Below are 11,007 nucleotides of genomic sequence, written 5' to 3' on the forward strand. Positions count from 1 at the left end.
ATTACAAAGACATCTTTCCAACTCCCTGTCATTGTTCTTCTCAAACCCAAATCCTTTGTTGAAACTCTACTCCAGACATGATTTTTCCTACCTCTGTTCCCATACAAATCAAATAAAGTTGTGCTTTGCTCCCTATTGTCTTTTTGCCTTGCCTTGTTTCACTTGTAAAGTTCTTTCAACAGGGTGCCTCTGCTACTTTGTTCCTCAAAGCACATTGGTGGTGCAGTATAAAAGATCAATGGTAGCTGTTTTATAAGAGTGCAATTTCAAGAGGAATGAATGTGCAGTGGCTCAGACAACAATTGTACTTTGAAAAGACACACACTTGCTTCAAATTTGCCATGGCACATCCAGTGGGGACAAAATACATTTACAATCTCCAGAATGAGAGCAAGACAATGTGGGTTTAGGTATTTTCTCATAAACTCTGCTAGGTTTTTTTTTTTTTTACTAGTTATAAAGAGAGCTGTTTTCAAAAAGGTTGTAGCAAAGCGGGATGAGTTGACTTTCATTAAAAAGATACTGGGATGGCCAACTCTTATTAAATATAGAGGAGCAGTAGGCATAAAACTGGTTTCTCACCTTGCTCTCTTCTTTCTAAGAACAAGCACCAGGGAAGGAAAATGGAGAAAACAATTTATTCTTCTGACAGCAGAGGAAGGGTGGAGAGAGATAATTTTTATTGCTTGACTACAAGATAGTCCTATTGTTAGTACCTGTCAGAAGCTGGACCTTAGAAAGCAGCGGAACAAACCTGATCCAGCAGTTTCATGTTAGCCCCAGACCCCAGACTCCCCCCCGTTATTCCTAAGCGGCATTTCTCCAGATCTCCAGATCTTTCCATGCTGCCCCCTTGGCTAGGAGGCTGCTGGCCACATTATAACAGCGCCAGGAACATGGAGCTGCTGCCCAGACTTGGGCAATGTCATTTTCTGGGGAAAGCAAAATATGTGATCCTTAGTAATTACAAAGTAACAATTGCCATTAGTATGGCTCACTTGGGTAATATTGAAAGAGGTCCGTGGCCTTCTGAGTTGAGGAGAAAACACTGGTTTTAGATCAAAGAATGGCAAAACAAGGCAAAGAAAGGAGAAAATGACAAGGCAGAACATATCTGATCCTGATATGGAGTCCTTCTGACTGTTCTTAAGGGAGAAAGTGGGGATGGGGGGGGGAATCTCGTGGACTAGAAACCCACGGAAAGTGCAACATCACAGAGAAAAGTAAAGTGGGCCAAGGGGATTAGACTAGGATAAAATGAGCTTTGATAACATTTGGAACCGCTGGCACGATGACTGATGGAAATAGAGAACAAGGAAGGATTCACTTGAACTAAGCTTTACTCTTGGTGACCATGCAGGCACATTTGTATAGTTTTCCCGGCAACAGTGTTGAAGTGGTTTGACATGGCTACCATCTGGGATTTGTTCTTTCAATTTCCCAGCCTAGCCTGAAGCCTGGAACTAGGCAGTAGAGCAGATACATTTTTATCTGTTTCTGACTCTCATGTTCATCTGCTAAAACACAATTATAAAGTCCCACATTCTCAACTTGAAGGTAATCCACGTGCCTTCTTCACTCTTAAGCAACTGATAGATGAACTGTGATTCAGAGAGGAGAGAATCCCTTAAGATGCAGTTTTAAAAAATACATTATTTTACCTCAATGTTGTTGTTTACCAGTCAGAAACAGGCTATGAAAAGGCTAAGGATCAGGGAGACCTTGCTTGCGGAAAGGACCGTGGTGAGAAAGTATGATCTACATAGGCAAGCCCCCTTTATTCCTAACTTAGTTTTGATATATTCCTGAAAGAAATGTCAGCAATACATCATCCCCAGGAATATCTTCCTGCAAGGTGGTTACAATGACTTTGGAACATTTTTCACAAAAATAAATGCACACCAACACAATTTAAGAACTGCTGGGCTTTGACGTATCCGACATCGGAGAAACCACCATAAACCTAGAGGCATCGGGGCAATTTCCCCTGTGGGCAATTGCATTGCATTGATTCATTTGCCAAGGAAGTCTCTGCACCTTTACGATGCCCATTACACAACTGGTGAGTATCAGTCACCAGAAAGAGATTGCTGTCAACTATAAAAACAGAATGAGAGCATGACCCAGAGCTTGGTGCAACAGGAAATATGCTGGTGAGTTTCTGGATCCCCAGACAATCCCACTGTATTTGCCGGTGTAAACAGAATGACCCCTTCGTGTGTCCTGGGAAGAATCAAGATGGTGGTAGGGAAGAGAATGAAATCTGAGCCTTGGGCAGATAATATTGTGGTACTTGCACATTAAATCAGCTGCTTTAAGGTACTTCTTCCATGTAGCGGAGTTTTTGTTGGATACCTTTAATACTTTGCCTGGGATAGCAATAGCAAAAAGGAAATCTTATAGCCTGCTTCATACATTATATAGCAGTCAGCTATTATTACTGTTATAATTATTTGTTAGTGGTAGTGGTAGTAATAGTAATAGTGGTGGTAGTAAGTACTCTGAATAAGCCACACTTACTCTCAAAAGCAGTCTTTTGAATTTGCCGGCTACATAAGTGAATGGATGCAGTCCCTCAAATGATGACTGTGCCTTTAAATCTATCTGTCATGCTTGGCGTAGTTGAGTGATAAAGCATGTACTTCACCTGCAAGAGATCTTATGCAGGAGATCAGGTAGGTTTCCTGGAAGCACAGAACAAACTTCCTGCATAGAAAGCTGCTTGACAGCTAGTGTTGACAAAGGACTAGACATCTGCTTTCATAGCTCTTTTTGTTCCCCCACACAGAACAAGGTGTGACATGATCCTAAGCTCAGACTTTTGATACAAATAAAAATCTTCATAGCTCTTTGATGTTTTAATCCTTGTCACTATTGTTGCTCCCTCCCTGTCTTCTTCCCTACTGTCATTCAATTCTATACCATTGCCCAGAAGGAGGGAGAGTCAAAGCAAAATGAAATTGTTACTCCTTAGCATGCTATTGATATGCTAAGAGCACAACGGTGAGTAAGCATCAGTAGGAAAGAAGAACTAAAAACTTTCTGGAAAGCTGGGGTGTTTTCTGGGTGAAGAAAATGGCGAATTAGATGTCTCTGAAAGAGTAGAGACAAGAACATGGCTGATGGATTAGCAAGTTTGATCCAATGGAATCTGCCCAGACAAGGAAAGGGTGAGAGGTTAGTTATTTGTGCTCCAAGTGGCTACTCCTCATGAGGAGACTGCAGAATAGTGGTCCCTCCATGAGTCTAAGTACCAAGCGATGAGGGAAATTATCAAGCTCTCAACCATGGTGGAGACCTTAACACTAGTTCTTCATCCACTTCACTTTCTAATCACTTTCAGATTTATAATTACAATTAAAAGATATCTTCCAAATCATAAGTTTAAAAAACTACTTGGTGAGTAAAAAAATTGCATCACAAAATAGAAAAAAAGCTAACAATTTTAAATTATTTAAAGGAAATAAAACAAATGGCAAAAAAGCTAAATAAGTATTTAAGAAAGTTTTAAACAGCTTAAAGAATCAGGCAAATTTAGAAAATTGGGACTTTTGCTTAGTCTTCTTTCAAATATTTTTTTAGAATTATAAATGAAGAGAATAAAAGTCAATACAAATTACAAAAATATACAAAGAAATAAAGAAAAAGAGCGATGTGAAAAATTTAAAAAATGAACAAAAGCAGTTAAATACAATTTTAGTAACTTATCATCATCAAGAGCCGTGGTAGCGCACTGGTTAGAATGCAGTATGGCAGGCTAATTCTGCTGACTGATAATTGCTAGCAGTTCAGCAGTTTGCATCTCACTGGCTCAAGGTTAATTCAGCTTTCCGAGGTCGGTAAAATGAGGACCCAGATTATTGGGAGCAATATGCTGACTCTGTAAACCGCTTAGAGAGGGCTGTAAAAGCACTGTGGAGTGGTATATAAGTCGAAGCACTATTGCTATCATCTCTAAATAAAGCATACCTCTCTTCTTCCCGTAGTTTGTCTCTTATATAAAGAAAAAAAAAGTTTAAATGCTATGTCAATCGATTTTACCAAAAGTCCAGTAAGTGCAACATGATCTAATTATTTTGTTCTTTTAACCTTGGTCAAACAAGCCCTGAGTTTTATAAAATTATTTTAGCCCCTTCAAAAAAGTCCCAGAGGTGCTTTGCTGATTTATCTGTGTTTCAAAGTGAAAATTGAATTAGCAGCAAATTTAAAACACAGGTAGTGTCACACTGCTATATCACACCCTAGGACAGTGATGGCTAACCTTTTCGCAAGCGTGCCTGCACCAAACATACAACGTACAGGTGACCCCCCATGCCCCTGTGCATGCGTGTGTGACCCCCCCTCTACGTTCGCCCGTCCCCCTGTGCATGCGTGCGCATCTCCCCCCCGTGTGGCAGATACCTGCCAATTAGCTGGTTGGCGTGCATGCGCAGTGGACCTGATCTGGGTCAATGGACTGCGTGCTGGCAGAGATGGCACTGCATGCCACTTCCGGCACGCATGCCATAGATTCGCTATCATGGCCTTAGGATATAGACGTGTGATATAGCCAGGCAGAATTACCCAGTCCCTCAGAACAAAGTAATCAGACTCATTAAAAGCTATTTATTCAGGTGGTGTTTTTCCATATTTTGCAAATTATTAAAGAGGAGCTGCAGGTTCCATGTATACTGCTGCCACCTGTTACTTTGTTTCTCCTTCAATGTCTTGAAATGATGCCAATTTGATTCTTTCCTAATTAAGATTTTATACATATAGAAAATGAAGACTTAAGACCGTATAATTTGCTTCATGCAACATACTATACACAATAACTCATTTGATTTTGGTTCAACATTATGTTTAGGCTCAGTTATTTTGGTTTTTTTCCAAATAACTTTATTAATAACTATAAATGAAGAGAATAAAACTCAATACAAACCATAAAAAATATAAACAGTAAAATACCAAACACATGAAAGGAGGAGGATGTGAAACAGGAATAAAAAGAAAAAGGGAAAGTGAAAAGGGAAAGGGGTGGGTGGGTGGGAAATAACTCCCTCCTTCATTCCAACAGGTAAAGGTGAGAGCCAATTTGATCTAGTGGTTAAGGCAACACAGGAGGTTGTGATTTCAGGTCCTGTCTTACTATAAAAACCAGCTGGGTGACTTTGGGCCAGTCACTCTCAGTCTCAGTCCAAACACAGGGTTGTTGTGGTGAGGAAAATAGGAGGAAGAAGGTATGTTGAACATGGTTTGCTGCCTTGAGTTATTTGTAAAAATAATAAAAAAGGAATATAAATAAATAAAACCACAATTTTAATACTGTAGTTTATTATTGTATCTAAACAGAAGATAATCTCTCTTTTCACCATTGTTCATCTCTTACATAAGGAAAATGAACCTCAAATGCTATGTCAGAATCTTAATAGAACTTTAACAAATCTTGTAGTTTGTTGATCATCTGGGTTTCAAAGGAAAAACCCTTTAGAACTTTTAACAGATTTTTTTTTGCAACAATAAGTCCAATTTACCCTTTTGTTTGTCACCTGTAAAAAAATTACTTCCAAATATTAGCAGAATTGTTTGGTCTATTGAGAAGAAGAAAAATCCAAATAGTTTCCTAGTTTAATACCTGTTCATCTCCTTTAGGGAATAAATCATCCATCCGATCCATTTATATTTCATATAAATTCCCCTTCAAATTAATTTCATAGCATCCATTTCATCTTGTCTTATTTTACAATTTCATTAAAACCTGCTCTGTCAATTCTGTCCAAAAGCTTGACTGAAAGGTTTCAAAAGTTTGCACTAAGTATTTGTGCTGCGTTTTCTGTATCCTCCAGCTCTGTTGTTCTGCCTTCAAGATCTCCTTATTATATATAAAGAAAACCCTCAAAAATCTTCTTTTTTCCCATGAGAAAGCGTCTTCTAAATAATTCAAAGCTATAATTTCAAATCCCTCTGGCCCCTTAATCCACTATTAGCTTTCCAAACTCCATATAATAAATTCTGTTTTGCTGCATGGTGCAAAAAATCATGTATTTTTAAAATTCTTTAAATCAAATTTACACCATTGTCTTAATAGGAAGTGGAAACTCTCCCAATGAATTAAATAAAGCCTCATCACCAATCCAAAGGTTTTAATCTCTCCAACAAATAAAAATAATCCAAAAAAGTGATTAAGGCTAGGTTGAGCTTAATGTCCATAACGGCTATTTTGCAAGGCTGAGTTTGATGTAATCCCAAATCACAGCCGTCTCCAAACTTGGCCACTTTAAGACTGGTGGACTTCAACTCCCAGAATTCCCCAGCCAGCTCTTAAAGGAGATCTCTGCATTAGCAGACTGTAAAAATGGCAGTTTCCATAGTCCACTCATAAGGAGTTGCTCTCTCGAGTCACATGGATGATCTCAGTGATCTGTTCTTGAGAAATTAACGCCAGCTCAGATCCAGCATCGATTCCCCTCACAAAATTCCCCACAAAAGTCAGCAAGACCTCAGCTCGCTGTGGCACTTACAGAAAGTGATTTTTGCTATCACTTTAGAAAAACTGAACAAAGAAAACTATTTCTGTGGCAACACAAATTGTTTAGTCAATTAGGAAAGAAATCATTGGTTGAAAGCAGAAAATAAAATAACAAAGAAACTTGAGATTGTGAATATAGAAATAGACACTATTCCAGGCAGGAAAAAGAAAAGTGAAATTTACAAAATTACAACTGTATGACACTTGAGACATTTCAAAGGATTTTTGAAGAATTGGGAGACAACTTACAACCAAACTAATAGCAATATTTTCTTTACCTGTAAATGTATTTTTGAAAAAGATTATAAAGAATTGAAAGAAATATTAATGCCTGTACTTGTTGCAAAGAAAGATTGGAAGTCTCTTTTTAAAATATTTTTTTCTATTTTTTTCTTTTGCAATTTTTATTTCTTTTCCTATTTTCTTTTTTTTTCAGATTGAATGTGTATTTCAATGGAGTTTGTATTAGTATTTTGGAATATGTTTTAGTCTTGTAAAAGTCTTTAATAAAAAGAATTTTAAAGAAACCTTCTTGATGGTGAACTTTTAAGAAACTTTACATTTCCTCAGAAAAATAGAGTGATATTCACAGTAACAATTTGTTAGGGCAAAGAGAGAACTGGAACTTTGTCTCTTAAATGTTCTGTGACGCTTTGCTTACAGTCACTCATGCCCTGATCACTTCCTGCTTTGTCTCTTAAATGTTCTGTCCTGAGATAGATAGATAGATAGATAGATAGATAGATAGATAGATAGATAGATAGATAGATAGATCATCTATCTATCTATCTTATATTTCATATAAATTTTATTGAATTTACAATTAAAAAAATAACATAACAACATTACATAAGAAACAGAGAGAGAAAAAGAAGAAAGAAAGAAGAGAAAGAGAGAGGAAAAAAAAAAAAAAAAAAACGCTCGGTCTTGCGACCGAAAAAGGAGAAGAAGAAGTATAAAATAGAGAAAAACAAAAAACAAAAAAACAAAGAGACGGAAGAAAAAGAAAATACGTTAAAACCAGACAAATATTCTTTTTGACAGTCTACAAGATCCAATTCTCCTACCTTACTTTAAATATATCACATCTTATCGCTATTTATGGATATTTATGCTTATTTATGCTCATTAAACAGTTTATCTCTGATATAACCAATTATACCATGCATTCCAATTATTATCAAATGCTGAAGACTCTTTATTTTTAAGAGCTATGGTTAAATTGTCCATTTCTGCGCAGTCACATATTTTCTGAATGACCAATTGATCTGTAGGTAAACGGGATGATTTCCAGCACTGGGCAAATGCTAATCTGGCCGCAGTTAGAATATGAATTATTATGTATTTCGTCTTTTTAGGAAAATGTTTATCAGAGATCCCTAGTAGGAAGAACTCTGGTTTGTATTCAATTTGATCTTTGGTTATCTCCTCCAGCCATTTTCTAATTTTTTGCCAGTATTTCTGGGCTTCTTTACAGGTCCACCACATATGAAAGTAGGTTCCCTCTATGTTTTTACATTTCCAACATTTTGGACTAGAGTTTGGGTTCATTTTCGCTAACCTCAAGGGGTAAATGCCATCTATATAACATTTTATACATATTTTCTTTGTACGTCGCAGATTTCGTAATCTTAATGATTCTATTCCAGATCTTTTCCCATTCTGTTAATGTAATGCTTCTTCCAATATTCCTACTCCACATTATCATGTTCCCTTTCACTATCTCTTGCTCTAATTCTACCTCCAATAAATATTTATAAAATTTAGAAATATTCTTTTTATTTGATCCTAATAAGATTTTATCTAAGTGTTGTAATTTGCTATAAATTCCAAACTCTTTGATATCTTGTTTGTATCTACTATGGATTTGTATATATAACCACTGATCAATTTTAAATCCCTGTTCCTGTAAGTCCTGTCGAGTTCTTAGTTTCCCTAAAGGATCTAATAAATCTTTATATTTAGTCATTTTTGTTATATCCAAATTGTTGGGATGAACCATTGCCTCCATTGTTGAAAGCCAAATCGAATTTTTAAATAATGTTTTTTACATATTTTTTCCAATTAGTTAATAGTGAATCTCTAATAAGATGTCTATGAAAGTACGCCTGTTTAGTTTTCCCCACATCCCATAGAAATGCGTGCCATCCTTTTTTTTTGATGATATAAATAAGGTAACTCTTAAATTTATTTGGCAAGGGAAAAAAGCTAGAATCAGTATTAAGGCCTTACAAGATGCAAAAAGTAGAGGTGGGCTAGCGCTTCCAAACTGGGAATTATATTATTGGGCAGCCAACTTACTATGGTTAAAAGACTGGGTCAATTTACGGAATAAAAGAACTCTAGCCTTGGAAGCTCATCTATCTATCTATCTATCTATCTATCTATCTATCTATCTATCTATCTATCTATCTATCTATCTATCTATCTATCTATCTATCTATATCTGGAGTGGCCCTTGAAAACTATTTGGAAACCATAGTTTCCAACTATTTGGAAACCATAGTTTCCATAATATGGAAACCCACATATTATTCTGGGCACCCATGGTTTTCAGGACTGCTTCTCCCTGAGGGTATCTGCCTCTCCCATCAGATTAGGGAGGGTGGGTATGCTCCAACTCTCTTCTCTTAAATGATGCCATTTAAGTGGGTCCTAGGAAGTGCGCTTTCTTTGTAGCTGCCTCTGCCCCGTGGAACCCCCTTCTTCCAGACACCTGGCAAGCCCCAACCTTCCTTGCCTTCCCAAAGGCCTTGAAGAGCTAGCTTTCAACTCCAGTTGTGGGGAGGATAAGGCTGCAGCCTAGCAAGATGGTATGTGGAGGTATGGATGCCAAAATGCCAGGTGTTTTTATATAGCCTTATAGATTTTCATTCTGTCTGGGTTCTTTGGTTGTTTTTATGATCTTGTGTGCCACTCCGGGTTGCTATAATACAGATAGCTATATAAATCTTTTAAATAAACAAATAAATAAATGCTCACTCCACTACGGACCGAGTTAAGCAGGTTGCCTCTATTGATTGATTACCACCATTTAAAAGTGTTGTCATTGCCTTAAGTGCAGATTGCTTATTTTACCAAGAACCAATCCATCAAAAGGTATTTTAGATTCAGAGTTCCTGTGTTATCTGACTGCTCTCAACACACTATAATGTGGGACTTTTACAAGGCATATTCAAGGAAACAGATCATCGGATGATCCGATAACGTTATGCCTGTAAGATCAACATAGCCATCAAACTTTACCACTAGCTATTTCTAGCCATGAAATGAGAATTTCTTAGCCGCATGACTAATTAATCTGGAATATTATCTAAAATGGGCAACAGCTGGTTCCAAAGCAGGTGAGGCAGTGGAACAAGCCAAATATCTGGAGATGGGTGGGTAGTCACTTATGTGCACATTTCCCTTTGCCACTTTGCTTTTTTAAATGTGCGGCTCTGCCCACCACATGCCATCAAAGGCCAGAGGCACCTAATCCTTGGCAGAGAATCATAAGCTGGGGGAGTCCACTTCCATTTGTAATGAGAAAAAAAGTCACAACTGATTTGCACAAGCTGGACTGAACCTGCTATAGAACACCCCTGCCACTAAGTTATCATGTTCTGAAGAAAGGGAGTTCTCTTTTAGCAATTTTGCTGATTGATAAGATAATTTTACATTGGAATATTGAAAGACTATGAGATGTGAAACTATTTAGACTTTAATGGAATGGCACCTCATTACAGAAGCCAGTCTGGCAAGAATACATCTGTTCCTGATTCCTAGCTTTAAATCTATCACAAGAATATAGTCCTTTTTTCTCAGCTTAACATCAGATCTGTTCTCAGCTTGATTATGTTTTTAGCATCTTGATCATGGAAGAAAAAAAGGCTTTGAAGATTTATTTTTTTTGGTATAAATAGACACTCTACAAATTTAATGGTTGCTTGAGATGCTTTTAAGGCATATATTTGTAGCTGTATTATTGCTTAGGCTTTATAGAAAAAGAGGAATAAAATTTTAAATAGGAAAACTTGGAAAACTTTTGAATATCTATGAACTACATAACTGTATTTGAACTATGTAATCAGGACAATATAAAGCTTTTACATTTGCTAAACTTAATCCCCTTTAATGCGCTCGATAAATCATATAAAGCAATGATATTGAGCGTAAGGGGAAAAACCTGGTAAATTATTGGCCTCCTGATTGAAACAGCAACAAGAAGAAATATTATTTACACTATTAAGCGTGCTCAGGACAAAATATATGTTGACTCTGATCTTATAAATCAGTACTTTTATATCTGATTTTATAATGGTGAGTCAATGGTTACTGAAAGAGAAATTAATCAATTTTAAAATAATGTAGTTCTTCTGAAGATTACTCCTGACCAAGCTGCTTATCTAGCTGTACCTTTATCTTCTCAGGAAATAATATATTCGGGAAATAATAATATATTACTTCTATGAAAACTAGAAAAGCATCTAGCCTTGATAGCTTTTCTATCAAATGGA

This window comes from Pseudonaja textilis, chromosome 2, assembly GCF_049901715.1.
Source record: "Pseudonaja textilis isolate UNSWEBS1 chromosome 2, rPseTex1.2, whole genome shotgun sequence".
NCBI classification, from domain to species: Eukaryota; Metazoa; Chordata; class Lepidosauria; order Squamata; family Elapidae; genus Pseudonaja; species Pseudonaja textilis.